The sequence below is a fragment of the Oncorhynchus kisutch genome, linkage group LG18 (assembly GCF_002021735.2).
Source record: "Oncorhynchus kisutch isolate 150728-3 linkage group LG18, Okis_V2, whole genome shotgun sequence".
NCBI lineage: Eukaryota > Metazoa > Chordata > Actinopteri > Salmoniformes > Salmonidae > Oncorhynchus > Oncorhynchus kisutch.
Genome location: NC_034191.2, coordinates 41666575 through 41693562, shown reverse-complemented (window position 1 = coordinate 41693562; position 26988 = coordinate 41666575). Strand labels below are relative to the sequence as shown.

The 26988-nt window shown below is 43.5% G+C and overlaps 1 protein-coding gene across 2 annotated transcripts in view; it reads right to left on the bottom strand.

The window, feature by feature from the left end:
• The window catches only part of LOC109909300 (leucine-rich repeat and fibronectin type III domain-containing protein 1-like protein), a 135712-nt gene that overhangs the window by 49008 nt on the left and 59716 nt on the right, over nt 1-26988 (bottom strand). For both annotated transcript variants that reach the window (XM_020508382.2, XM_031796521.1), the window contains exon 2: nt 1684-1890. The gene's annotated coding sequence lies outside the window, so the exon portion shown is untranslated. The remainder of the gene's footprint in view (nt 1-1683; nt 1891-26988) is intronic.

Genomic DNA, 26988 nt, shown 5'->3' with positions numbered 1-26988 from the left:
TCTCCTCGCTCCTTCTCTTCCTCCTCTCCTCTCCTCCTCTTCTTCTTCTGCTCATCCTCCTGTCCTCCTCCAACTCTCCTCCTCCTGCTCTTCCTCCTCCTGCTCGCTGCAGACTGCTTCTTTTTTCCAAAAAGTGTCACATTGCATGCCGTCACTGATGTCAGACAGGGGTATGCAAGTGCTTTGAAATGGGTATGTATGTGACGTGTACGTGAGACTTCAGACGGTATGCGTTTTATATAACGCATGCAACATTTCTGTTATGTCTAAATGTTAACCACCCGTATAAGTCAGATATTACGAGAATCTTCGAAGTGTATTTGCTGCCATATGTATTACTGACAAGTTCCAGGTAAAAAAATACAGGAATCTTGTTCAATTCTTCTATAGCATTTCCATATGGGATCCTGCTATCCTACCCTCTCTGATCTGCTCTTCATCCCTACCCTATAGACTATCCATCAACCAATCCAACATTCTACCAATCCACCTATGCATCCACCCATGTATCCATCCACCCTCAAACCCAAAATGTACATATCATTCCGAGGGAATTCTTCTCTGTTTTTCTCCATTAACTCAAAAATGTAGAAATATCAATTTATGCACATTTAACACCACCACCTGCCCCAAAATGACCTGTTGGCATTTCTAGCGCAGTGTTTTCCTTAAATAAAAAATCTTAACAACATGCAAATAGAAAAAGGGCACTTTAGGGTCCGTTACGTGTTTCTACGGAAATGTCAAGGTCTCAGAATAGCTGAGAAATACTGCAATACCTATCCAGGCAAATGACAAAATGACTCACTCAGACTGCACGCTGTGTTATCTTCAAGCATTATCCCCATTTCTCTTTTCTGTTACACCTCGTTCAGTGATCAATTCACCGCTAAATGTAGGATGCACATCAATGTTACTGGCTTTTAAAGCAACATCGAAAGTGCCTGAATAAATTAAGACTGGCACACAAGACAACCCTGGGTGCACATAGGCACAGCTACAGTATTCTTTTCAACTTCACAAGTCGTAGTTGAGTTTGTGCTAATGTACAAGTAGATTTGACTTATGTATAATGTTGTGGTAGGTTCTGCCCCATTAAGGGGCCAGTCACTTTGTGTTCAGGTACAGTTTACTTGTGACCCCAGGCCAGACAGGGGCCGCTGCCTCAGGGGGCAGGCTACAGCAGGTCCCTGTACTTGATAGAGGCTGTGACACTGACCTTTGACCTTAAACCTCCACACACTAAGGGGAGCTCTCCCAGAGGGACGTTGTAGCAGGTGCCGCCATGGCAACCGGTTGTGAAAAGTTCAACCGGCCCTTAAACCTCAGCCAAGACGAATAGGAATGGGAAAGGCTTCCTTCAAATTCTGTCAATACAGTTCTTGGAAATGAGATCCCACAAACCCAACTGGTGGTTTAGAGTTGGGATTTGGACTCATCAAAATCACCATTATTGATGGGCCAGATGGCCAGCAGATTGGAAATTGTGCGGGAGCTGTCTCTCGTCTTGGATGTGTCAACGTTCCCGCTCCGTGCCTCTGAAATCAAGACCAAGTCCAAGACAGCTGTCTGCCATCAAGCCACTGCTGCCTCATTACAATATTCAATGGAAAGTCTGTCCATTATGCACACAGTGCTGTTCAAGACGAGACGTATCGAGGCACGCCGCACTGACATACATACCTCTATCTGGTGTGGTCTGGCAGGGTCGTGATCCTCATGAAGACTGTGTGGGCTGTGTTGGCCTAGCAGAGGAGGGCAGACATGGGCAGCTATGTGGTCAGGGTGCCGGTGAGCAGGCGGTAAGGTTGACTACCCAAGCAGCATCTGGGTGTCGGTACTGGGAACTAAAGGAAACAACTGGGTCCCTTGTGGAGGATGTACATTGACCTGTGGGTGAGAGAGAGAGAGACACACAACATGATATACACTGACTGTACAAAACATTAAGAACACCTTCCCAATATTGAGTTGAAATTCGTCAGGGCATGGCAGCGCTCCACAATGCCACTTAATATAATGTTTACATACCCTACATTACTCATCTCATATCTATATACTGTACTCTATACCACCTACTGCATCTTGCCATCTTTATGTAATACATGTATCACTAGCCACTGTAAACTATGCCACTTAATATAATGTTTACAGACCCTACATTACTCATCTCATATGTATATACTGTACTCGATACCATCTACTGCATCATCACTCATTCATATATCTTTATGTACATATTCTTCATCCCTTTACACTTGTCTGTATAAAGGTAGCTGTTGTGAAATTGTTAGGTTAGACTACTCGTTGGTTATATCTGCATTGTCGGAACTAGAAGCACAAGCATTTCGCTACACTCGCATTAACATCTGCTAACCATGTGTATGAGACAAATAAAATTGGATTTGATTTGATGTTGACTCCACAGTCCCCACAGTTGTGTCAAGTTGGCTGGATGTCCTTTGGGTGGTGGACCATTCTTGATACACAAGGGAAACTGTTGAGTGTGAAAAACCCAGCAGCATTGCAGTTCAGGACACAAACCGGTGCGCCGGGCACCTACTACCAAATCAAATCAAAATCAAATCAAATTTATTTATATAGCCCTTCATACATCAGCTGATATCTCAAAGTGCTGTACAGAAACCCAGCCTAAAACCCCAAACAGCAAGCGATGCAGGTGTAAAAACTAACCAATACACATTTTAGTACTATTTTATTTCTTCATTCTGTGCTGCGACTCTTGCTGTATTTTTTTAAATTGTATTTTTTTTTTATGTTTGAGTTACCATACCCCGTTCAAGGGCACTTCAGACTTTTGCCTTGCCCATTCACCCTCTGAATGGCACACATACATACAATCCATGTCTCCATTGTCTCAAAGCTTAAAAATCCTTCTTTAACCTGTATCCCCCCCTTCATCCACACTTGATTGAAGTTGATTTAACAAGTGACATCCATAAGGTATCATAGCTTTCACATGGATTCACCCGGTCAGTCTTTGTCACGGAAAGAGCAGGCGTAACGTTTTGTACACTCAGTGTGTACATGCTTGATATGTTTGAAGAAGAAAAAATTGTGGGATGCACTAACATCGGGTAGGTTGTAGAACAATCTACCAACAACGAAATCAAAATCAGAGAGCAGTTATGTGGTACGACGAAACACATTCCACAATTGATTCTACCCCATTCCAGACTGGATTCGGTCCAAGATTTATTCTATCAACTGATATATAATATAATAATCCTCATCATGATTCTATTCTATGTATTCTAATCTGAAAGTTCGTGACAGATCTATTCCCCTCTAAAAACGGTCCCTTCTCCGGCTGACCTCTCAGGGGGAGAGCCGAGTTAAACTCTGCAGCGACTCCAAATCAGCCCAACTCGCCGGCCTCACACTCCGGCTTAGAACTTTGTGCACATGCTGTCGGGAAATATGCCCCCAGAGTAGCAGAGCATATTTGCATTTTGCAGAGAGGAAAAACAGTGCATGATAACAACACACTGATGCACTTGTCAAGTCCTTCCTAACAAAGGGAGAGGAAAACAACAGACTCGCTCACACACAACCCAAACAAAGAGACTGATGGTTAACTCTGGGGTTATGTACATTGTTGACCTGCTTTCAAACTAGACGGGAAGGAATTGGGTTTTTATTTCATCCGGGTATTTACCTACAAACACATTCCCGTCTTCCACTCCTTCGCTCTTTCCCACCTTCCCATCCATATTTCTTCTCTCCTCTCTCCCTCGCTCAGCAGTATGATCGTAATTGGACAACCCCTCATTAGCGCCTGCATAACGAAACCCCATATGCTCCCATTGGTTTCATGATCTAGCGAGAGGCTTGGTGGTGGCATAGTGTTGCCACGAAAAAGCATTGCCATCATTTACAGAAATAGATTCAAATTAGGAGAGGAAGGGAGAAGACACTACCTATGGTATTATTGATAACAATTCAGTGTAGCCATGTGTAAAGGGGTAGCTCACGTTTCCCTGATCTACCATTTCCTGCATTTTTGATCCTCCATGTACTGAGCTGAAAGTTGGAGTTGAAAACAGCTCGATGTGTCACCTGAACTGAAATGCACAGGCTGGCCCTTTGTCTGTGGCGTGTGCCCTCAGTACCCACATGTTCTGTGTGTTTGAACAGACCTGAACCCAACTCTGGGACGCGTCACACACAGGAATCTGTGACCGTTCACCTGACCCAGATGAGCACAGCGTCATGTCTTGCCTAGTCAAATAAAGGTTAAATAAATACAACAACAAACAAAAAAAATATGGGGGAGCTGAGTGATCAGATGTAACCGTCAGCTCAACAGCCCTGTCAACCAGCAGAAAAACAACACCAGTGGGTTACTTTGATCAGACGGAAAAGACGTTCATTTTCCAAACCACAACACAAACATCAGACAGGAAACACTGGCAGCTGCTGTATGTGGATGAGGGGCGTGTGTGGATAGTGTCGGGTAAACGCGCCTGTTGTGTCTGCGAGACAGTCTGAAATATCCACTTAGGCACAAGAACCCTGAATAAATAGAGAATGCATGAAGATGTTTTTTTTTTTTTTTAAGTGTGTGTTTGTGTGTGAAAACTGATGTGTGAGTGCATGTGTGTGTGAGTGCATGACTGGGGAATGTGTACAAAGTACACATACGTGTGCGCATCTCACTGACACGTCTCCTAGCCGTGAATAACCAATCTGTCCATAGGGGACATGCAGCGCTGTCTGACCTCGCACAGCTGTTCACGAGGAGAGGATTATACACATCTTAACATTGGTCAGCCACATAAATACTACTGGAAAGTCATTCCGGTGTCCATGCATAGTACACACTTAAATACATCAAAGATAAACCACGTCGGTACTCATATTGGCAGTCAGTGAGACGCTTGTGATTCTGAGTGCGTCACTGTGTCTGGAGATTGGAGAGGGCTCTAGCCAGTCCAGTGGCTTATTCCAGAACAGTGGGCGAAGCACTGTGAAGCACTGTGGGTGGATAGATGCCGAGATGTCACTTTGCATTGAGCAGAGCGAACGCTTTATAATTGGAGCCCACTCTCGCGATCTGCAGGGTGGAGAGCGACGGCCTCGGCGTGGTTTGAATCCAGTCATTCGTATTACAGCAGCAGTCACACACCCCTGTCGCCTCTACTGCAATACCAACCGAAGGAGTGCGGCACCTCGTGTGAAACTGATGGGTTAGCGCTCACCACGATACATTACAATAAATCACGCTTAAAAAGTCTCTGAACGCATGCGATGCAAATGGTCCAATCTTATCTTCTTCTCTCCAGCTTTGGTACCACGGCGACAGATGCAAGACTACTGATAACTGACCGGCAGATGTGAGCCTAGCGAAATCCCAAGGGAACATTTCTCTGCATTACTGCCAACAGATACTAATCTGCTTTGCAAGCAGGGGGACAATTCAACTAGGTTTTTAGCAAAGGCATCACATTTGCTCCTCATTACGAGTATGCAAACGAATCTCGACACACCCTCACTCCCCAGAATCCAAGCGTCCAGTGGACCTAGTGTTAGGCTTATTGGCGTCTATAATTGGTCTGATTATCTCCCAAGCTAATGTCCTCCCTCCTTGTGGCTGTCATTTGCCAAATGCTGGTGTGGATGTGATTCTGACACATGATTGTGATTCGTAACCTCTGGGTTACGGGCCTGTTTGCAGACGATGCAGTCGAGCGTCTCTCTCCTCAGCCTATCCTCTGTCTGTCTCGACAGCGGCTGTAGCAAGGCCCAGCTCGCCTCCCCTCTCTCTCTGACTGCACCGCTAACGATTTAGTCTATATATAACCCCCCCGTCTGTTTGCGTTTCCCTCCTTTTCTCATCTCATGCTCTAGCCCTGCACCAGACCCATGCATCTAAACCCCATTTCCATTAAAACTCCACAGCGGGTACCACAATAAGACACGTTGGTGTGGATAAAGAAAGGCACAGTTTGAGTGAAAGGCTCAATATTTGCTGGTTGCTAGTTTCTGACGGTTGTGGCAAAGATGAAAGAAGAAAACGGCAAATGTGAGCACATGAGGTGCGGTGAACGAGGGGGGGGGGGGGTTGGAGAGACGTGCCTGTTCTTCTGCCAGATAGCGCCGAGGGCTCTGTGTCTTACTGCAGTCAATCCAGAATGTCTGGCGGAGACGGATGTAATCTTCTGAACACCAGCGTGTTCATGTCAACGCCGTTCCCATCTCGGCTTGTAGACAGTCCTCGGCGCAGTGACATCGTGAACATTCGATTGCCTTCCAACATCAAACGTGTCATTGCCGTTATGTAAAAGTATAAAGACAAAATGACATCAACGGCATGGTGACCCAAATAACACAACTGCTGTATTTTAACACCGATAAACACATCTGTTTAAATATGTCATTTGGTATACGTCAGTGTAGCAAGCCAGGCAACTAAAAGCAACTTTCTTTTTTTGGTCCGTTTCTAGCTAGGTAGCACTCCCTAAAAAACTGCCACTTCCATGCAGCTACGACCGGAAGTGGTTTTTCGTAGCAGGTTAGGGTAGCAGGTTAGGAAAGCGTTTTTGCTAACCCTAACCCCAACCCTTTTCCTAAACTTAACCTAAGTTCTCCTAACCTGCTAAAAATAATCCCTTCCATTCGTAGCTGTTTCGAAGTGGCGTGTTTTTAGGGAATCTCCTAATGTTAGCCAGTTCAAATAATGACCAAAGCATAGCTGACGACATCTTAACTTTAGCCAATTTGTGTTCATTATTACAGGAAGATAAATCAGAACAAGGTCATTATTTACAAGGTACTGATAGATAATCAAATAAAATCAAATGTTACTGATTGCAAACACATATTTAGCAGAATGATAATGATAGATAATGACCTGAAATGGTCTCTTCACACAGACAGTGTGGTGAAGACGTCGCAACAGCACATATTGAACCTCAGGAGGCTGAAGAAATTCGGCTTGGCCCCTAAGACCCTCACAAAAATCTCAGATGCACCATTGAGAGCATCCTGCCGGGCGGTTTCACTGCCTGGTACGGTAATTGCACTGTTAGCAACCGCAGGGCTTTCCAGAGGGTGGTGCGGTCAGCCCAACGCAATACTGGTGGCGCCCTGCCTGCCCTCCAGGACATCTACAGCACCCGGTGTCACAGGAAGGTCAAGAAGATCATCAAGTACCTCAACCACCCGAGCCACGGCCTGTTCACCGCGCTACCATCTACCAAGACGAAGACGGTGGAGGTACATCAAAGCTAGGAGCGAAAGACTATCAATCAAACAGTCACCACTAGCCAGTCTCCACCCAGTACCTTGCCATGAACCTTAGTCAATGTTCTAGCCCACTACCATTCGGTACTCTGCCCTGCTGCCCTATGTGCATAGATTCATTGAACACTGGTCACTTTATAGGTACAGTATATACTGTATTTTGGTCATGGCTCATCCTTAATAACTTATTATTATTGGTAGGTATTACTGCACTGTTGGAGCTAAAAATACAAGCATTTAGGCTACAATCCTTAGGAATCTTCACCCAGTTGACTAATTTGACTACTTTAAAATGGCGGAAGCCCTCAATGGCGCTGTCAATGCTAAAACAGCCTTCTGGTAACTAGAGGCCTCTATCATTCTCTATGGGTGTGCACTGTCTCGTTGCTGGTAACCATGACAACGGACGCTGCTACAGGGTCAGACTTTTCCATTTGAGACATGGAAAACCAACAGCGGTCTACAGACATTCCACCGTGGAATTAAATTAAATGTTGTTTTGACCAGCGACACTTGTCGTATTCTAATTGCCTACGGACATGTTGTTAGACCAAGTATAAACCAGCCTTAAAGAACCACTGAAAACGCACACGTTTTTTTCTGTTCCTCATTATCAAAACAAGATTTCAGTCTTTGAGGTGTGTTTCCTGACCGATTCTGGATTTGTCCCCCATGAGACACTGTGGATGGGGAAAGCCTCTTTCATTTCCTCAAAATCCCCAGAATGATAAGATAACTCAAGAAATCTGTAATAAACGCTGACGTGTTGGTCGATGATGTTTCAGTTGCTAAATTTGACATCTAACTAAGGTGTTTAGTGCAGTGTTTCTCAAGTCAAAAAATGTGTGAGGTGTCGTTCTATGTAAACAGTTGGCGCTGCTGGGCAGGTCTGTCTCACTGGGGACAAATTACCTGCCCTCCTGGACACCTACAGCTCCCGATGTCACAGGAAGGCCAAAAAGATCATCAAGGACAACAACCATCCGAGCCACTGCCTGTTCACCCCGCTATTATCCAGAAGGCGACAAAGCTGGGACCCGAGAGACTGAAAAACAGCTTCTATCTCAAGGCCATCAGACTGTTAAACAGCCATCACTGCCAACATACAGACTCAAATCTCTGGCCACTTGAATAAATGGACTTAATAAAGGGATCATCAGTCACCTTAAATAATGCCACTTTAATAATGTTTACATATCCTACATTACGCATCTCATATGTATGTACTGTATTCTATATCATCTACTGCATCTTGCCTAAGCCGCACGGCCATCGCTCATCCATATATTCACATGTACATATTCTATTCATCCCTTTACATTTGGGTGTATAAGGTAGTTGTTGTGAATTTCTTATATTACTTGTTAGATATTACTGAATAGTCGGAACTAGAAGCACAAGCATTTCGCTACACTCGCATTAACCTCTCTGCGCACGGAACCCGCTAGCGGGCTGAAATTCCACAACATACGGTGATCGCTACATAAACAGTCATATTAACATCTGCTAACCATGTGTATGTGACCAATACAATTTGATTTGATTTGACTGTCTATGCAATTGGATCGAGAGCAATCACTGCAGCTGTTCACCCCATGTTAGTGGGCAAAAGGACATTGTCAAATCAAAACTCAACCTTAATTTACCCTTACCCTTAATGTGACACAGGGATTTTCCAAACTCTGTTTTAGACGAGACTGACTTTATGGCCTAAATGATCCTTTCACACTTTGCAGTCAATTGTGCCACTCAATGAACTTTTTCTGAGTAATATCGATGCCACATCGGCCGTTTTGTAAGGGAGGTGTTGCTTTGTAAAGGCAGTCCCTCTTTAACTCCAGATTTTTTTTAAGGCTGCCATGGTAAATAGACGGTCTCCGTTCCCGTCGTTTTCTTTCAACCTACTGTTGAGACTAGCCTAGGTCGTAATCAGTGGAGGCTGCTGAATGGAAGGGCATCAAACCATGTGTATATGATGTGTTTGATACCATTCCACTCAATCCACTCCAGCCATTGCCACGAGCCCGTCCTCCCCAATTAAGGTGCCACCAACCTCCAGTGGTTGCAATAGTAGAATGAACCAGGTCCCAATTTCAAAATCAACTAGCCCATGTCAGCTAAATAGATTTAGCTAAGTAGTTAAGTGAGGCTATCCAGCTATCTAAACCTTGTAGTTATGATGGCAAGATTACGTGTCAAGCGGCCTAGACTTCCGAGGGGTCCCCCCATTTGATTTTGTTGTAATGTTTGAGTCGTGCAGACATCATTAGAACGCACAAAAGACATGGCAAAAAAATGTAGAATTGCAGGAAATAAGCATTAAGACTGCAACACTGCCTCTCTGCCAACAAGAGGTGTGTGAACAGTTGAACAGTTGTGTCATGGACAGGTTTTTGAGTGTGTGTGTGTGTGTGTGTGTGTGTGTGTGTGTGTGTGTGTGTGTGTGTGTGTGTGTGTGTGTGTGTGTGTGTGTGTGTGTGTGTGTGTGTGTATTAACACCCCTGTTAATATACTGATAAATGACTATATCCATCAGGGTCGTCTCAAATTAAGGTTCTACTTTGACCAGGCACATGGACCTCAGTCGATCTGTACAATACAGCCCAGAGATTGTAAACAATTCTAGCTTCCTTTTACTTCTTGAAACCCTTTATCTGATGTATTGTTCGGGCACTTGAAAGTAGGACTATTTTTCTTCATTGACTTCCTCTGCCCTGAAATTGTGGAGGTGCTTTGCCATCGTGTTGTGATATTTTTCCACTAAATTGACTTAATTCGATCAGGCTCGGCACAAGGTCCTCCAGCGTGAGCTATATTTAAGAGCAAATCCTCATGACCTTTTGGGAGCTCTGTGTCCGCTGGATGCCAGCCACTTAGCCTCACTCTCTCCCTCCAAGACTGAGTGCACCAGGGTGGAAGAGTTAAGCTAGCCCGGATCCTCAGGCTGATTGGGACTGAAACCCCTTCATCTCAATGTTGGCACAACACAACGATGTTGTTCCTGCTTTTACCATGTCCCCCATCTCTCTATATCTATTTGTCTGTCTCACTCTCCTCCTGGGCCCCAGTCCCTCACTTCAGCAAACAGCTTGACCTTGAGATGTCCTGGCCCTCCCTCCCCCTGCTCCATCCCTCGCCTCAGCCTCCCCTCCCCTCCGGCTGCATCTTGTACTCATTAATTTATCCATTTCTTTATTTTGTGACAACCGGCTATCCTCTCCGCCTGAACGGCCATCGTGATGTAACGTGAGTGGTTGCTTGACGAACACCCCTACGCCTCTAACTCCTGGCGCTGTGTCCTCTGCCTCACGTACGTCAGAATCAGCTCCACTAATAGGGACTTTGACGGGCAGAGGAGAGGGAACCCTGGTGAGGCCCCCCTATCATTACTGACCGGCAACGTGAGCAGACACGCTAATGGGCTGCGGTGTTGGAACAGACATAAAAACAGGCATTAGAGCACATGCTATTTACATTCTCTGAAACCTCCATTACAGGACAAGCCGTTCAACATTGCACAGTCTTCCAAAGCCCTCCAACCATGTCACATCTTAAAAGCCCTTTATCAACATGCCAACCGCTAAAGTGTCTACATCCAGTATCGCTGCAAGATGGCCAATTACCTTATACACACACAGCTATACTCCACCTCCTTGGGGATGACATTTCAGGCGAATTCAGGGGACCTAGTTGACACGAGCACCACCACCTAACAGAATGTCTGTAAGGGATCACACACAATGTAGGCTGTTTTTTATGCCCACAAGCTATGTCAATAACACCCATGAAAACTATGACATCTCATCCAACAGTAGAGTATTGGGAAACAGTTACAGGAGGGTCTTTTTTTATAACCCCACCTACCTGCAATTAACCATATATAAAGATCTGCTTAAGACCCCCACATACAACCACTATTTGAACAGATCACAACAATACGCCCAATGGCACTGTTGGCCCAGCAAAATCTAGCAGACTGCCCAAGAATACTTTTAAGAGGTGGAAAATATAGACATTTTTAAAGACGCAAAAATGTGTATAGGTGCATGAGGTCTGCGCTGGTTGTCTGTTCTTGTTGCCCACAAGTGACAGTGGCAATTTTACACTGATGTCTAGAAAACGACAAGCTTTGCTCAATGTAATAAATTATTTTTTTAAAAGAATGCGAACTGGATTTAATATGGGGAAAAATTTATTTTATATTCAATGCTACCAAAAAATAATTTACTGAAACTTGTAACAAATGAATGAGTCACCCATGATTCAGCAAACAATATGTTGAAGGAGGAAGCAAAGTACTTTAAGCATATGTTTTCGTATCAGTCTCCTCCATCTCCACTAACAAAAGTTAATTGTAAGGATTTTTTCCCTTATTTAATAAAGTCAAATTAACAGCTGTGTAGAAAGTCTCATGTGAAGGCCAAATTACAGAGGAGGAACTTCTTGATGCAATTACAGCTTTACGTCTGGGAAAACTCCAGGGCTGAATGGCATACCAGTGGAAGTAAACCAAAACGTTATTGATGTACTCAGAGGACCGTTACTGGCATGTTATAACCACTCCGATAAAAATGGTAGATTAACAGATACTCAACAAGAAGGTCCGATTTAAGTATCAGGAACCAAGTGGTAAATATAAAGTCCACAAAAAAAATGGAGGCCCCTTACACTTCAGTGTTGTGATGCAAAACATTTTGCAAAGTGCATACCACTTAGAATTAAAATCATCTTTTATACAATGGGTTAAGTTGTATACAATTACCATAGGTGTAAAATAGTAAATAATGGCCACTTCTCAGAAAGCCTTAAACCGTCAAGAGGAGCAAACTATCCAACAATAAGATCAAGTGCCAAGAAATCCAGAGCTTAAAAACAGACAAACAGATGTGTCATTGTACACTGATGATTCATGTTTTCTTTTAAATCCACAATTTGTATCCCTTCACAGTCTCATAGAGGATCAAGAAATATTTTTCTAACCTCTCTGGATTAAAAGCAAACTATGATAACTATATTACGCATTGGATCACAAAAAAAAAACTTTTACATTACTGTGTAGTTTACCAATAAAATGATCTGACGGTGAACTGGACATACTCTGTATTCATATACCGAAAGAAAGAAATTATCTCATTACAATACATTTGAATAGAAAGTTAGCAAAAATAGATAAGATCTTGCTACCATGGAATGGTACCTGCCTATTTGTGGAAAAATCTGATTAACAATTTAGTCATATCGCAGTTGATCTATTTGCTTATGGCCTTGCCTATATCTAGCGACTTGTTTTTAAATTATATGAGCAAAAAAGATTAAATTTTATTTGAAAGGGCAAGCCACACAAAATTAAATGGGCCTATTTATATAATTCATATAAATTCAGAGGACAAAAAATACTAAAGCATTAGACCTCTCACTAAAGACTTCAGTCATACAAAAGTTATACTTAAATCCAAACTGGTTCTCTAGTAAATTAGTAAGAATGCTCACCCCATGTTCAAGAATGGCCTTTTCCCCTTTATTCAGATTACAACCTCTCACTTTTGGTTATTTGAAAATGAAATAATCTCCAAAATATCACTATTTTCAAAACAAGCCAAAGAAAGTTGGTTTGAATTTCAGTTTAATCCACCAACAAATATTATGGTTAAACTCAAATACACTAATTGATTTTTAAAAATTGGGGGGAAATAAATTAAGTCATAAACAGGACTGGTGGAGTTATGTCACACATGCAACTAAAAACAATATGGAAATGTCTGCTCTCTTCAAAATTACAACCAATTAATTGCAGCATTACCAAAAATGGATTAGGTAAGTGGAAGGGGGAGAAAATAAGGAACTTATCTGTCGGCCCTGCATTAAAGACCAAAATAGGACTAAGAAAATTGGGACAAATAAAAAAGTATACCAGCTTCATTTGTGGACCCCCAAAAAATGACCATATAAACTATAAACTAAGCAAAAAAAGAAATGTCCCGTTTTCAGAACCCTGTCTTTCAAAGATCATTTGTAAAAGTCCAAATAACTTCACAGATCTTCACTGTAAAGGGTTTAAACACTGTTTCCCATGCTTGTTCAAAGAACCATAAACAAGTAATGAACATGCACCTGTGGAACGGTTACAGCTTACAGACGGTGGGTAATTAAGGTCACAGTTATGAAAACTCAGGACACTAAAGAGGCCTTTCTACTGACTCTGAAAAACACTAAAAGAAAGATGCCCAGGGTCCCTGATCATCTGCGTGAACGTGCCTTTGTCCTCATGCCTCCTTGCAGCATGTCTAACAACACCTGCACAGGATCGATGCATCCGAACATCACACCTGCGAGACAGGTACAGGATTGCAACAAAAACTGCCCGAGTTACACCAGGAACGCACAATCCCTCCATCAGTGCTCAGACTGTCCGCAATAGGCTGAGAGAGGCTGGACTGAGGGCTTGTAGGCCTGTTGTCAAGGCAGGTCCTCACCAGACATCTCCGGCAACAACGTCGCCTATGGGCACAAACCCACCGTCGTGGACCAGAAAAGACTGGCAAAAAGTGGCCAAATATGAGAGAGGCCTGTCATTTTCATCATAGGTACACTTCAACTATGACAGACAAAATGAGAAAAAAAATCCAGAAAATCACATTGTAGGATTTTTTATGAATTTATTTGCAAATTATGGTGGAAAATAAGTATTTGGTCAATAACAAAAGTTTATCTCAATACATTATTATATACCCTTTGTTGGCAATGACAGAGGTCAAACGTTTTCTGTAAGTCTTCACAAGGTTTTCACACACTGTTGTTGGTATTTTGGCCCATTCCTCCATGCAGATCTCCTCTAGAGCAGTGATGTTTTGAGGCTGTTGCTGGGCAACACGGACTTTCAACTCCCTCCAAAGATTTTTTATGGGGTTGAGATCTGGAGACTGGCTAGGCCACTCCAGGACCTTGAAATGCTTCTTACGAAGCCACTCCTTCATTGCCCGGGCGGTGTGTTTGGGATCATTGTCATGCTGAAAGACCCAGCCACGTTTCATCTTCAATGCCCTTGCTGATGGAAGGAGGTTTTCACTCAAAATCTCACGATACATGGCCCCATTCATTCTTTCCTTTACATGGATCAGTCATCCTGGTCCTTTTGCAGAAAAACAGCCCCAAAGCATGATGTTTCCACCCCCATGCTTCACAGTAGGTATGGTGTTCTTTAGATGCAACTCAGCATTCTTTGTCCTCCAAACACGACGAGTTGAGTTTTTACCAAAAAGTTGAATTTTGGTTTCATCTGACCATATGACATTCTCCCAATCTTCTTCTGGATCATCCAAATGCTCTCTAGCAAACTTCAGACGGGCCTGGACATGTACTGGCTTAAGCAGGGGGACACGTCTGGCACTGCAGGATTTGAGTCCCTGGCGGCGTAGTGTGTTACTGATGGTAGGCTTTGTTACTTTGGTCCCAGCTCTCTACAGGTCATTCACTAGGTCCCCCCGTGTGGTTCTGGGATTTTTGCTCACCGTTCTTGTGATCATTTTGTCCCCCCGGGGTGAGATCTTGCGTGGAGCCCCAGATTGAGGGAGATTATCAGTGGTCTTGTATGTCTTCCATTTCCTAATAATTGCTCCCACAGTTGATTTCTTCAAACCAAGATGCTTACCTATTGCAGATTCAGTCTTCCCAGCCTGGTGCAGGTCTACAATTTTGTTTCTGGTGTCCTTTGACAGCTCTTTGGTCTTGGCCATAGTGGAGTTTGGAGTGTGACTGTTTGAGGTTGTGGACAGGTGTCTTTTATACTGATAACAAGTTCAAACAGGTGCCATTAATACAGATAACGAGTGGAGGACAGAGGAGCCTCTTAAAGAAGTCTGTGAGAGCCAGAGTCTGTGAGAGCCAGAAATCTTGCTTGTTTGTAGGTGACCAAATACTTAATACTATACTTCAAATGTGATTTTCTGGAATGTTTTCTCTCATTTTGTCTGTCATAGTTGAAGTGTACCTATGATGAAAATTACAGGCCTCTCTCATCTTTTTAAGTGGGAGAACTTGCACAATTGGTGGCTGACTAAATACTTTTTTGCCCCACTGTATATATATATATATATATATATATATATCACAGAATTGTCTGCTGTCGGGGACAAAGGAAATGCTCCAATGACAAAAAAGTCAATATTGTGTGTGAAAATGACTGGGGTGACAGACTATTCCTCTCCGTGGGATTGGTGAAGCAGACAGAGATAGAACCACCTGTTTCTCCAAGGGACCCCGACGGAGATTGAAACAATCCACAACCAGAACCCCCCCCCCCCCCCCTGGACTTTGATTATGACTGCAGGCTTGCACATCACAGACAGACTAGGCTGCAAGTTCACATTGAACGGACTGAAGCGTTCTACCATTCTGGAGGGACGTATTCGCATATCAGCTGGGATGGCTTGGGGGGGGGGGGGGGGGGTCGAGGCTGTGTGAGTCTTGTGCTAGATCGTAGCTGGTGTGTTCAACCTTTAACTCGTGGTCAGGCTTACTCGGAAGACAGACATTACACAGTACATGCAACTGCATCAGATGGGGCAAAACTAAAACCTCTGAGCATCGACGTTATCCACCTGTGGTGTTTCAAACCTTTCACTGTGAAGAAATAGTTATTCCCTTGCAACTTTTATAATTTCATATACAGCTCGGTCAAAAGCTTAAATATTGATCCCCCCCCCCCCCCCCCCCCCCCAAAAAAGAAAAAAAGTGCTGGTCCCCATCGCTAACAGTAGGTGCTCTGAGGCCCATGCCGAGCATCTGAAGGGCCAAGTTAAGGTTTCATCTGTCAGCAGCCAGGCTCTCTCTTTCTCTCTCCATCTCTCTCAGCAGCCAGCTAGTTTAAAATGTCATTAGTCTGACTGCAGCCCTGGCCGTCTCGCCTTGTTATGCTCTCTGGCAAACTCCAGGCTTGCTGCATTATGTATTCTTCCCGTTAGCTTCCTGCCACGGAACTAATAACGTTTTTTTTTTTTTTACTCCTCTTTTTCTTCTGGGGAGGTGAAGAAGTACAAGGAGAGGTTGGGAGGGGAGGGTGGAGGGTGAATATAGAGATAAATCAGATGTAGTGGGAACGTGTTCCACTCGAGTGATCGCTCCCAATGGAGACTACCCATCCCCGTGACAGTCTGCAACTCTGCTACTCACTTCCAAACGAGCTACAGTGAGAGCGGAGGGGGGAGGAGGGAGGGAATACTTCGGCAAAGGAACGCATGCTTCCAGGATGAGTGGCGCCTCTATGGGACCGGCTTCTGGCTGATATGATATGTATCCGCCTTTTACCACTTCATTTGCATGACAGTGGAACTTTTCAGGGAGAGGAAATATGTGTTTGCATGGCTTTCCTCTAACTGACATTTGGAGATGACACCCGCATGCTTCTACATTTTCTTTTGTAGATGTTGCCCCATAGCATAAAAATAGCCCCGTAATATCAACGGTTCACCACCATATATTATAGTAGGAAAGGGGTTATTTTCTGCTCATGCATTCTCCCACTGGTGTGCCTGGCCAAAGAGCTCTATTTTCATGTTATCCAAGAAATGTAAACACCTAGATTTTGCGGAAAGGCATCGGGGACTTGGATTGGGAACCGGTGCTTTGATCCGATGACATAGAAACAGAGTTGTTTCAACCACACACACCAATGAGAGGAAGATAACCCCACACCTACTGTAGTATGGTGGTGGATCTTTGATGTTACGGGGGCTTTTGCTTTTTCCTGATCACTTCCTGAGGCCCTTGTTTAAGGTCAACGGCATTATGAACTTCACCCAGTACCAGGATTTAGTCAAAAACCTGGTTGCTTCCAGCATGACAATAACCCCAAGCACACATCAATAATCCACAAAGAAATGGTTCATTGGCATTTAAAAACAAAAAATCTCCATCTCTCCAATTCTGTATTGAAGTAATGGCTAAGATACCTCCCAATGGGTTCCTCAACTCATAAAACACTTTAGAAAAAGGCTCAGTGCCGTAATCCTCGCAGTGTGAAGTATTGATGGGTATTGTAAACAGGGGTGTCAATCATTTTGACCCCTATCTTTTTTGAGAAAAAAATATATACATTTTTTGAGAAGAAAATCTTTCTCTGAGCAAATGTATTAGTGTAAAATCATATAATTTCCCCATTTTCTTTTTAGGAGCATACAATATAGCTCAGTATTTGAATGATTTATTTCATACAGTAATTTCTGCTCATCTTTATCAAGGGTGTCAATAATTTCGGACCCCACAGTATACAGTCACATCGTATTAAGTAAACATTGGTCTACTGTGATAGATGATTAGCACAATTCATTTACGTAATTAACAAGATAATTACAGTCATGTCTTGTGCACTCAGGCTCGCAACCCTTCCGCATGTTGAAGACGACATCATCCTTCACTAATGATCGGATTTCCACCGGATTATTGTAGAAGAAAAAAAACAAACATGGAAAGACAGACAAGTTACTGTAAAACGACTCCATTTTCTTTTATTCATGCCTGAAACCAGAACAGCAGCACTCCAGCCTCCAATGGACTGTTTCATACATCAACAAAAATATATAAAATAAACAAACAAATCTGCCTCCTTTCCCTTCACACCAGCTTCCTCAATGCAGTCCTTGGGGCATTGCTGCACTACAGATATAAACCCTGCTGGGAGTCGACACCACACGAATCAATAGACATCGATGACAGAGCAATTCCGCAGGGAATACAGGAGTTCATATGGCACGCTGCATCCCTCATTGCTCATTGGCCGCCGTTTATCTTTTGAGTCATCTGACTCACCACCCTATTCCCATACCATCCATCCCTATGTCAATTTACTGTACATGATTGGTTTCTGACTGCAGCTTCACCCTGTGAGCCATTTTTAAAAAGAGTTGCAGTGTAATCCCCATGAGCTAATTGGTTAACCATTTTCCCTTTAAAGATACAGATGGCTGCAGGCACAGATGTTTTAATTTAGGCCATTGATTAGCAGTTATCCCCTGCCTGACTCACTAGCTAGCATTAGGTACCTGCTATGATCCAGCAACTCCTTCACTGCAATGTGATCAATAACGACATGTGCACAATGGGTTTTCCTGGGCCAATCCATCCATGACATGTAATGAAGCAATCAATCACTCAGGCACGTGTATCTGGCACATAGCCTGTGGGAACTTACACAGTGACACCTGCGGTCATGACTATGACTTGTGGATCTATGACATGACTCACACCTGGGTGCATTATGTGTATACTTCCAAGGCCCAACTGTGTGTTGTAAAGAAGAGCATTTAGTTTGAGTATTTTGACTGTCAGGAAGTAAAACATCTCCGTGGTCAATTGATGCAATAGGCTACTTCCAGACAGGTTGTCTTCCCCCTGAGAGGAGGACAAAATGGATCAAAAGAAGAAAAAACACACTTTGGGTTTGTTTCCGTTTTCTCCTCTAAATGATTTGCTGCTCCGGGACTTCAGCTCGCTGAGCTAATCCTTGGACCACTTGTCAACAGTTTGGCAGACATGAAATTTGTGGCAGGCGAGGCAGATTTCGGTCTGTCTACTGACTGAAGTCCAAATAGAACTTTCAATATGCTTACCTAATCCGCTGCTCCGCATGTCTTCCAAGCACTTCAATTTCCTGCCTCACAATGTCTTCCAAACACTTAATTTGTACATCGTAATTTGGCCCCTGCAATACCATCAGGTCTGTACAGTAAATGACTGATCCGTAATCTATTAGTGGATATGTCAGTAGTTAATCAGTCTGATCTTATCCTCTTTTACTCTGGTCCCGTCTATTGATACCAAGCAATGTCAATGTCAATGTCACTGATATGTGATTATGGTAATCACCAATGGATCAATTATTCAAAATCACTAAAGTGGCAATCTCTTTTGGGAGATGTCATAAATGCTCATCTAGACCAGTTTGCACAGCATGCCTCTATGGCACAATGATAGAGGATCAGAGCGTGAGTGAGAGAGAGAGAGAGAGAGACCATATTAGAGACACATATTTCCATCAGATTACACAGACCCACAATGAATTCGAAAACAAACCCACTTTATATAAACTCCCATATCTACTGGGTGAAATACCACAGTGTGCCATCACAGCAGCAAGTTGTGTGAGCTGTTCCCACAAGAAAAGGGCAACCAGTGAAGAACAAACACCATTGTAAATACAGGCCATATTTATTTTCCCTTTTGTACTTTAACTATTTGCACATATGACATTTGAAATGTCTTTATTATTTTGGAACATTTGTGAGTGTAATGTTTACTGCACATTTTTAGAGTTTATTTCACTTTTGCTTATTATCTACTTCACTGGCTTTGGCAATGTTAACATAATGTTTCCCATGCCAACAAAGCCCTTAAATATACATTTTATTGAATTGAGAGAGAGAGGGATGGGGGAAGGGGAGAGGAGCTCCTTGCAAACAGGCTGGATTCACATGTGATTTGAGAATCATTAGTCAGAGAGTGAGCCTCTCCTCTGCCTATGTGTGTGTGTGTGTGTGTTTGTCTTCCTTCATTCGTGTCCTCACTGCAATGCAGCACATATCCTTGCCCAAGCTCCTCTCCCTCACCTCACACATGCAATGCAACCCCCCCCCCCACTCCTCTCCATACATGTCACCCCTGCCCTATAGCTTCACAGTATTTCTCAGACTCCTCTCCCTCACCCAATCCACCCTCCTCCTGGCTTATAGCAGCCCTCACATTATGCATTCCAAGTTAAGTCACCAGTTCGGTCTCACCTTCACACTCCATACACTGACGAGCACTCTCCCCTTCACACCACAAAAATCCTCCTCTCTCTCACCGTTGCACACTACACCAACCGCACCTACCGAGCATCACCTTCATAACAGTACAATCCACACCTTGATCCTCTAGCCCGAAGACCCGACATTCAATTGCACAGAATTCTACGTCGGGCAAAAAATAAGCATTTGGATCAGGAAAGTTTGCTCTCACAACCTCAACCAGGCAGAATGCTGAATAAAATGATACTTTGCCAGTTGTCCATGTGGTCGGTCCTTTGCAGGTAGGAATGTGAGACAAAATATCCACAGAGTTGTCTTATCAGCTCAACCTTCAGTGGGCCGGTCTGTATATCGTTTTGTATTTCCGTTTTTTCTTTCCCAATACTGATGCAATTCGCACGTGACAAACACTTGCACAATATGGCCGAGCCTAACCGAAAGGCAAACAGCTCCAGCTGACTGCGAGGAAATGGGATTCGGTCGACTACATTTGGTTAAATTCGGTTAGTGTTGACATATTGTGCACCACGTGCAATGCTTCAACAGATTGAACATACAGTGGGGCAAAAAAGTATTTAGTCAGCCACCAATTGTGCAAGTTCTCCCACTTAAAAAGATGAGAGAGGCCTGTAATTTTCATCATAGGTACACTTCAACTATGACAAACAAAATTATTTTAAAAAATCCTGAAAATCACATTGTAGGATTTTTAATGAATTTCTTTGCAAAATATGGTGGAAAATAAGTATTTGGTCAATAACAAAAGTTTATCTCAATACTTTGTTATATACCCTTTGTTGGCAATGACAGAGGTCAAATGTTTTCTGTAAGTCTTCAAAAGGTTTTCACCCACTGTTGCTGGTATTTTGGCCCATTCTTCCATACAGATCTCCTCTAGAGCAGTGATGTTTTGGGGCGGTTACTGGGCAACACGGACTTTCAACTCCCTCCAAAGATTTTATATGGGGTTGAGATCTGAAGACTGGCTAGGCCACTCCAGGACCTTGAAATGCTTCTTACGAAGCCACTCCTCCATTGCCCGGGCGGTGTGTTTGGGATCATTGTCATGCTGAAAGACCCAGCCACGTTTCATCTTCAATGCCCTTGCTGATGGAAGGAGGTTTTCACTCAAAATCTCACGATACATGGCCCCATTCATTCTTTCCTTTACACGGATCAGTCATCCTGGTCCCTTTGCAGAAAAACAGCCTGAAAGCATGATGTTTCCACCCCCATGCTTCACAGTAGATATGGTGTTCTTTGGATGCAACTCAGCATTCTTTGTCCTCCAAACACGACGAGTTGAGTTTTTACCAAAAAGTTGAATTTTGGTTTCATCTGACCATATGACATTCTCCCAATCTTCTTCTGGATCCAAATGCTCTCTAGCAAACCTCAGACGGGCCTGGACATGTACTGGCTTAAGCAGGGGGACACGTCTGGCACTGCAGGATTTGAGTCCCTGGCGGCGTAGTGTGTTACTGATGGTAGGATTTGTTACTTTGGTCCCAGCTCTCTGCAGGTCATTCACTAGGTCCCCCCATGTGGTTCTGGGATTTTTGCTCACCGTTCTTGTGATCATTTTGACCCCACGGGGTGAGATCTTACGTGGAGCCCCAGATCGAGGGAGATTATCAGTGGTCTTGTATGTCTTCCATTTCCTAATAACTTCTCCCACAGTTGATTGCTTCAAACCAAGCTGCTTACCTATTGCAGCTTCAGTCTTCCCAGCCTGGTGCAGGTCTACAATTTTGTTTCTGGTGTCCTTTGACAGCTCTTTGGTCTTGACCATAATGGAGTTTGGAGTGTGACTGTTTGAGGTTGTGGACAGGTGTCTTTTATACTGATAACAAGTTCAAACTGGTGCCATTAATATAGGTAACGAGTGGAGGACAGAGGAGCCTCTTAAAGTTACAGGTCTGTGAGAGCCAGAAATCTTGCTTGTTTGTAGGTGACCAAATACTTATTTTCCACCATAATTTGCAAATAAATTCCTAAAAGATCCTACAATGTGATTTTCTGGATGTTTTCCCCCTCATTTTGTCTGTCATAGTTGAAGTGTACCTATGATGAAAATTACAGGCCTCTCTCATATTTTTAAGTGGGAGAACTTGCACAACTGGTGGCTGACTAAATACTTTTTTGCCCCACTGTACATATTGACAGAACCTACCGGACCCACAAAAAGTTGGGTAAACAACACTTTCCTGTGGATACCCTATTACCAACAGCATGTACAGCCGGTAAAGTAAGTATAAATATTTTATTCAACATTCAGCCCTTGTAGAGGCTATTACACATTTTTTTGATATCCATGGGGTAACCGTGGTAACAGTCTGATGTTTAGGCAACCCTACCCCCATTCCTTTCCTCAGTTTCCCCTGGTTCACCTCACTCCTGATGCACCTCACCTGCCCCCTACCCCCTCCCCCCGTCCCCTGCCAAAGGCTAATAGATGGTTGCTTTGATGTGACCTCTGAAGAGAAATAACACTTCACACTCGATATCGGCCGGGCCGCTTCAAACTCTCCTTGAGCACCACTTCTTGACATGTAAAATGCAAAACTGAGCGCGTACGTCGATGCGCGTCGTACAGAATCTTGATCAGTCGTCCATCGTCTGCCTTTCGTAGGAACTGAGCTGGTAGTTTGATATGATTCAGAGCAAGCTTACTGTTTAAGGGATACCCTCCTGTGAAGGATGTTTGCCATAGGAGATATTAAGAGGCTGTCTCTCCCATCTCTGAAGCAGTGGACTCCTGTTGTTAACACCTACACTGTGTTTGCGAGCTCTTACCTACTCCCCCCCCGCCCCCCTCCCCCCATCCGTCAGCCACAGGCGCCTCGTGGAAATGAGAGTTCTCACCTGCTCTTCTTCCAGCCAATCGGATCGCTGGGACTGATCAGTGAGGTGACAGGTAATCTAGGAGGAACTGCAGTGTTATTACTGCCACCATCTTTTACACCTCTGGAAGATGGAAGGTCTTCTTCTATGAAGCTAGATACTGCACTCCAAACCGTAGAGCGTTTACATTTTTTTAAAACATATTAAATGTACCTTTTAAGTATTAAAAAGCGACCATGGTGAAATACTACTCTAACATTTTCCCTATGTGTATATAATAGGCTGATAATTACCATTATTTGGGAGTTGAAAAACTGAGTGCAGGGTTAAGCCGGAATAAATATCTCCCTTCGGTTTTCATTTTCTAACGTTTACTTTCGAATAGAAAGACCTCTTCATTGTCCCCAAATAAGTGTTGCATGTTTAACCACCTTTGTTTTTGCTCTAAATTCACACAAGATACTTCAAAAACCACATGTCCAACAGATGCCCTTGAACAAAGAAAGGAGGAGACCATGTGGTGTGAAGCAGAGAGCTCCTTCTCTTTGATATTTCCGGCTCCAGCTCTGGGCTTGTGGGAGAAGGTGTGATCAATCACATTTGAAGTGTTTGATTGCTACCAAAGGTGTGGTGATGCAGAGAGCAACTGCGGCAAGACCACGGCAAAACAACAATACTAGCAATCTCTTGTCCTCTATGATTGATTAATTGGACCCCTGGCTTTTGTTTCTTTGTGTCTGACTCAGAAGAAAGGGGAAAGGTGAGGCACTCCAACTCCTACAAAAGGGATGCAATCCAGAGGTCTCTGTGTCTAGCTGTCATGAAAACCATCCGTGGTGCTATCTAAACTGCAGGCAAAATGTAAGATTCGAATCAAACCCTTGATATAATGTGTTTATCTTTCTCATAGAAAAATAAATATCTCATCAGAAACATGTTGGGGATACTAAAGCCTGTCGAGGTGATGTATTGCTCTTTTCTGCCAGCTTCATGCAAATTCCCTGCTCATTAGATATTGCATGCATTCTGATTTCAAAGATTATCATCTCACTCCTTGCACACACACACTCGCACACGCACGCACGCACACACGCACGCACATACACACACACACACGTAGTGTGCATGTGCAACATGAGCAACATAAGCCCTGAAAATAAGACTTCAACGCTCCGTTTCCACACACGTGCATGTTCCACTCGCTAAATTTGCCATGGCGTGCTCTCCCACAGGAGAAGCGGCGTGCTACAGTGTTTTAGCGAGGTCCCAAGGTTCACTCCACCGCCTGACAACAGAGTGCTGTGGAAATGTGCTTCAGACACAAGAACTGTGGATTGACCATGGGTTCCAGGTTCTGGAGGAGCACTATTAGTGAAAGGTTAATGGTATTCTGGCTCTGAGACAGTGGGGAGAAGGGGGGACAGAGAGGGGAGGGATGGGGAGAGGAGGAGACGCAAGGATTAAAGGGACGCATGACAGATCGACGTACACAAACTGCCGGTAGGTGACAAGGGCCTTGGACATTATACAATGTTTTCGAGACAACAGCAGTGTTCCTGCTCCATCTATGTCCCTCCTCGATCCCCTTTGCCTCCGACCAGCCATGCTCTGCTACAGAGGTGTGAATGGTTGGGAAGAGAGAGAAACGGGTCATAGAAAAATAGAGTAGATAGTGAAAATCTGACCGTACTAGGCTATGTGTTCTACCATTCTACCTGTTAGGTTGATGCTGTGTCCAACAGGAACGCTTTGACATAGTTTGAGTCTTCGACAGCAAGTTATAGCCTCTAGCTAGCTATTTATTTAAGCTTTTGTTGCTTGTCTCTGTGGTACTGAGGGAGTAACAACCACCTTGATACGACTGGGGTGTTAGCATGAGCAGATGACAATTCACTTGTGTTGTGTTGATGGCAGGTCTTCTCTGCAAGTCTGCTTCCGTAAATACACTGAGTGTACAAAACATTAGGAAAACCTTCCTACTAACCCCATTTCCCCTCAAAACAGCCACAATTCGTCAAGGGTATAGACTCTACAAGCAATCCACAGCGATGCTGGTCCTTGTTGACTAATGCTGGCCCATGTTGACTCCAATCCCACTGTTTTGTCAAGCTAGCTGGGTGTTCCTTGAGTGGTGGACAATTCTTGATATCCACAAGAAACTGTTGAGCATGAAAAACCCAGGAGCGTTGCAGTTCTTGACACACTCAAACCGCAGCGCCTGGCACCTAGTAAAATACTCCGTTCAAAGGCACTTAAATATTTTGTCTTGCCCATTTAACCTTTGAATGGCACACATACAAAATCCACTGCCAAAAATAACCTTGATTGACAAGAATAGTAAAATAAGTATAAAATAGAACCATATTATGTGAAACTGACTAATTGCTTCAAAAGTATAATCCCAAAGTACACAGTGAATTAAACAATGTCTTATGAATGTTTGCATATTTCATATTTGCATAGACACTGAGTGTTTGCATATTTCATATTTGCATAGACACTGAGTGTAAAAAACATTAAGACCACTTTCCTAATATTGAGTTGCACCCATATAGTATAATCCATGTCTCAATTGTCTCGAGGCTTAAAAATCCTTCTTTAACCTGTTTCCTCCCCTTCATCTACACTGATTGAAAGTGGATTTAACAGGTGACAGCAATATGGATTCACCTTGTCAATCTATGTCATAGAAAGAATGCTCCTAATGTTTTGTACACGCAGTGTCAGTGTGTATGTGTGCATACACTGTGCCTGCATGTGTGTACGTGTGTATATAATAGCATGGGAATGTGTGTGCAGGCTTGTGTGTGTGGTGATGGAAGGATGTACATAGATGATGTTGACATGGATTAACTCATTGCCACGAAGGGACAGCTATAGGCTGGTGAGGCAGCATGGAAGACATGTTGTCTCGGCAAACAACATAATGCTTTGACAAATGAGGCTAATAGTAGCTACACATTGCAAACATACAAAACCCCACTGAGCTGATTGCCATCAGTACAGGTGGATTTAGTTCACACTACAGTATTAGAAAAAAAGGTGCTATCTTAAACCGAAGAGGGTTCTTCGGCCTGTCCCCATAAGATAACCCCTTGGTTGACCTTTTTGGTTCCAGGTAGAACCCCGTTTAGTTTCATGTAGAGCCCTTTACACAGAGGGTTCTACATTGATCCCAAAATAGTTCTAAATGGAACCAAAAAAGACTTCTCCTACGGGGACAGCCGAACAACTCCCCCCCCCCTTTTTTTCTATGTGAAAATGAATTCCTGTCCCGTTTTCTCCTGTGAAATGTTTTCCCGTAGTGTCCTGATCACCAACACTGATATAACCCTGGAACTTTCCTGTCCCTATAAAAATCACTCCAGTCATTTTGCATTTTAGTAATTTAGCAGACATTCTTATCCAGAATGACTTACACTGAACAAAAATATAAATGCAACTAGTAAAGTGTTGGTCCCATGTTTCATGAGCTGAAATAAAAGATCCCAGAAATGTTCCATGAAAAAAAAAGCTCATTTCGCTCATATTTTGGCAATACATTTGATTACATCCCTGTTAGTGAGCATTTCTCCTTTGCCAAGATAATGCATCCACCCTACAGGTGTGGCATATCAAGAAGCAGATTAAACAGCATGATCATTACACAGGTGCACCTTGTGCTGGGTGTAATAAATGGCCTCTCTAAAATGTGCAGTTTTGTCACACAACACAACACCATAGATGTCTCAAGTTTTGAGGGAGCGTGCAATTGGCATGCTGACTGCAGGAAAGTCCACCATTTATGGTAATTTCTCTACCATATGCCACTTCCAACGTCATTTTAGAAAATTTAGCAGTATGTCCAACCAGCCTCACAACCGTAGATCACGTGTAACCACGCCAGCCCAGGACCTCCACTTCCAGCTACTTTACATGAAACTGAGGAGTATTTATGTCTGTAATGAAGCCCTCTTGTGGGGGAAAACTCATTCTGATTGGCTCCCCAGTGGGTGGGCCTATGCCCTCCCAGGCCCACCCATAGCTGAGCCCCTGCCCAGTCATGTGAAATCCATAAATTAGGGCCTAATGAATGGATTTCAATTGACTGATTTTCCTT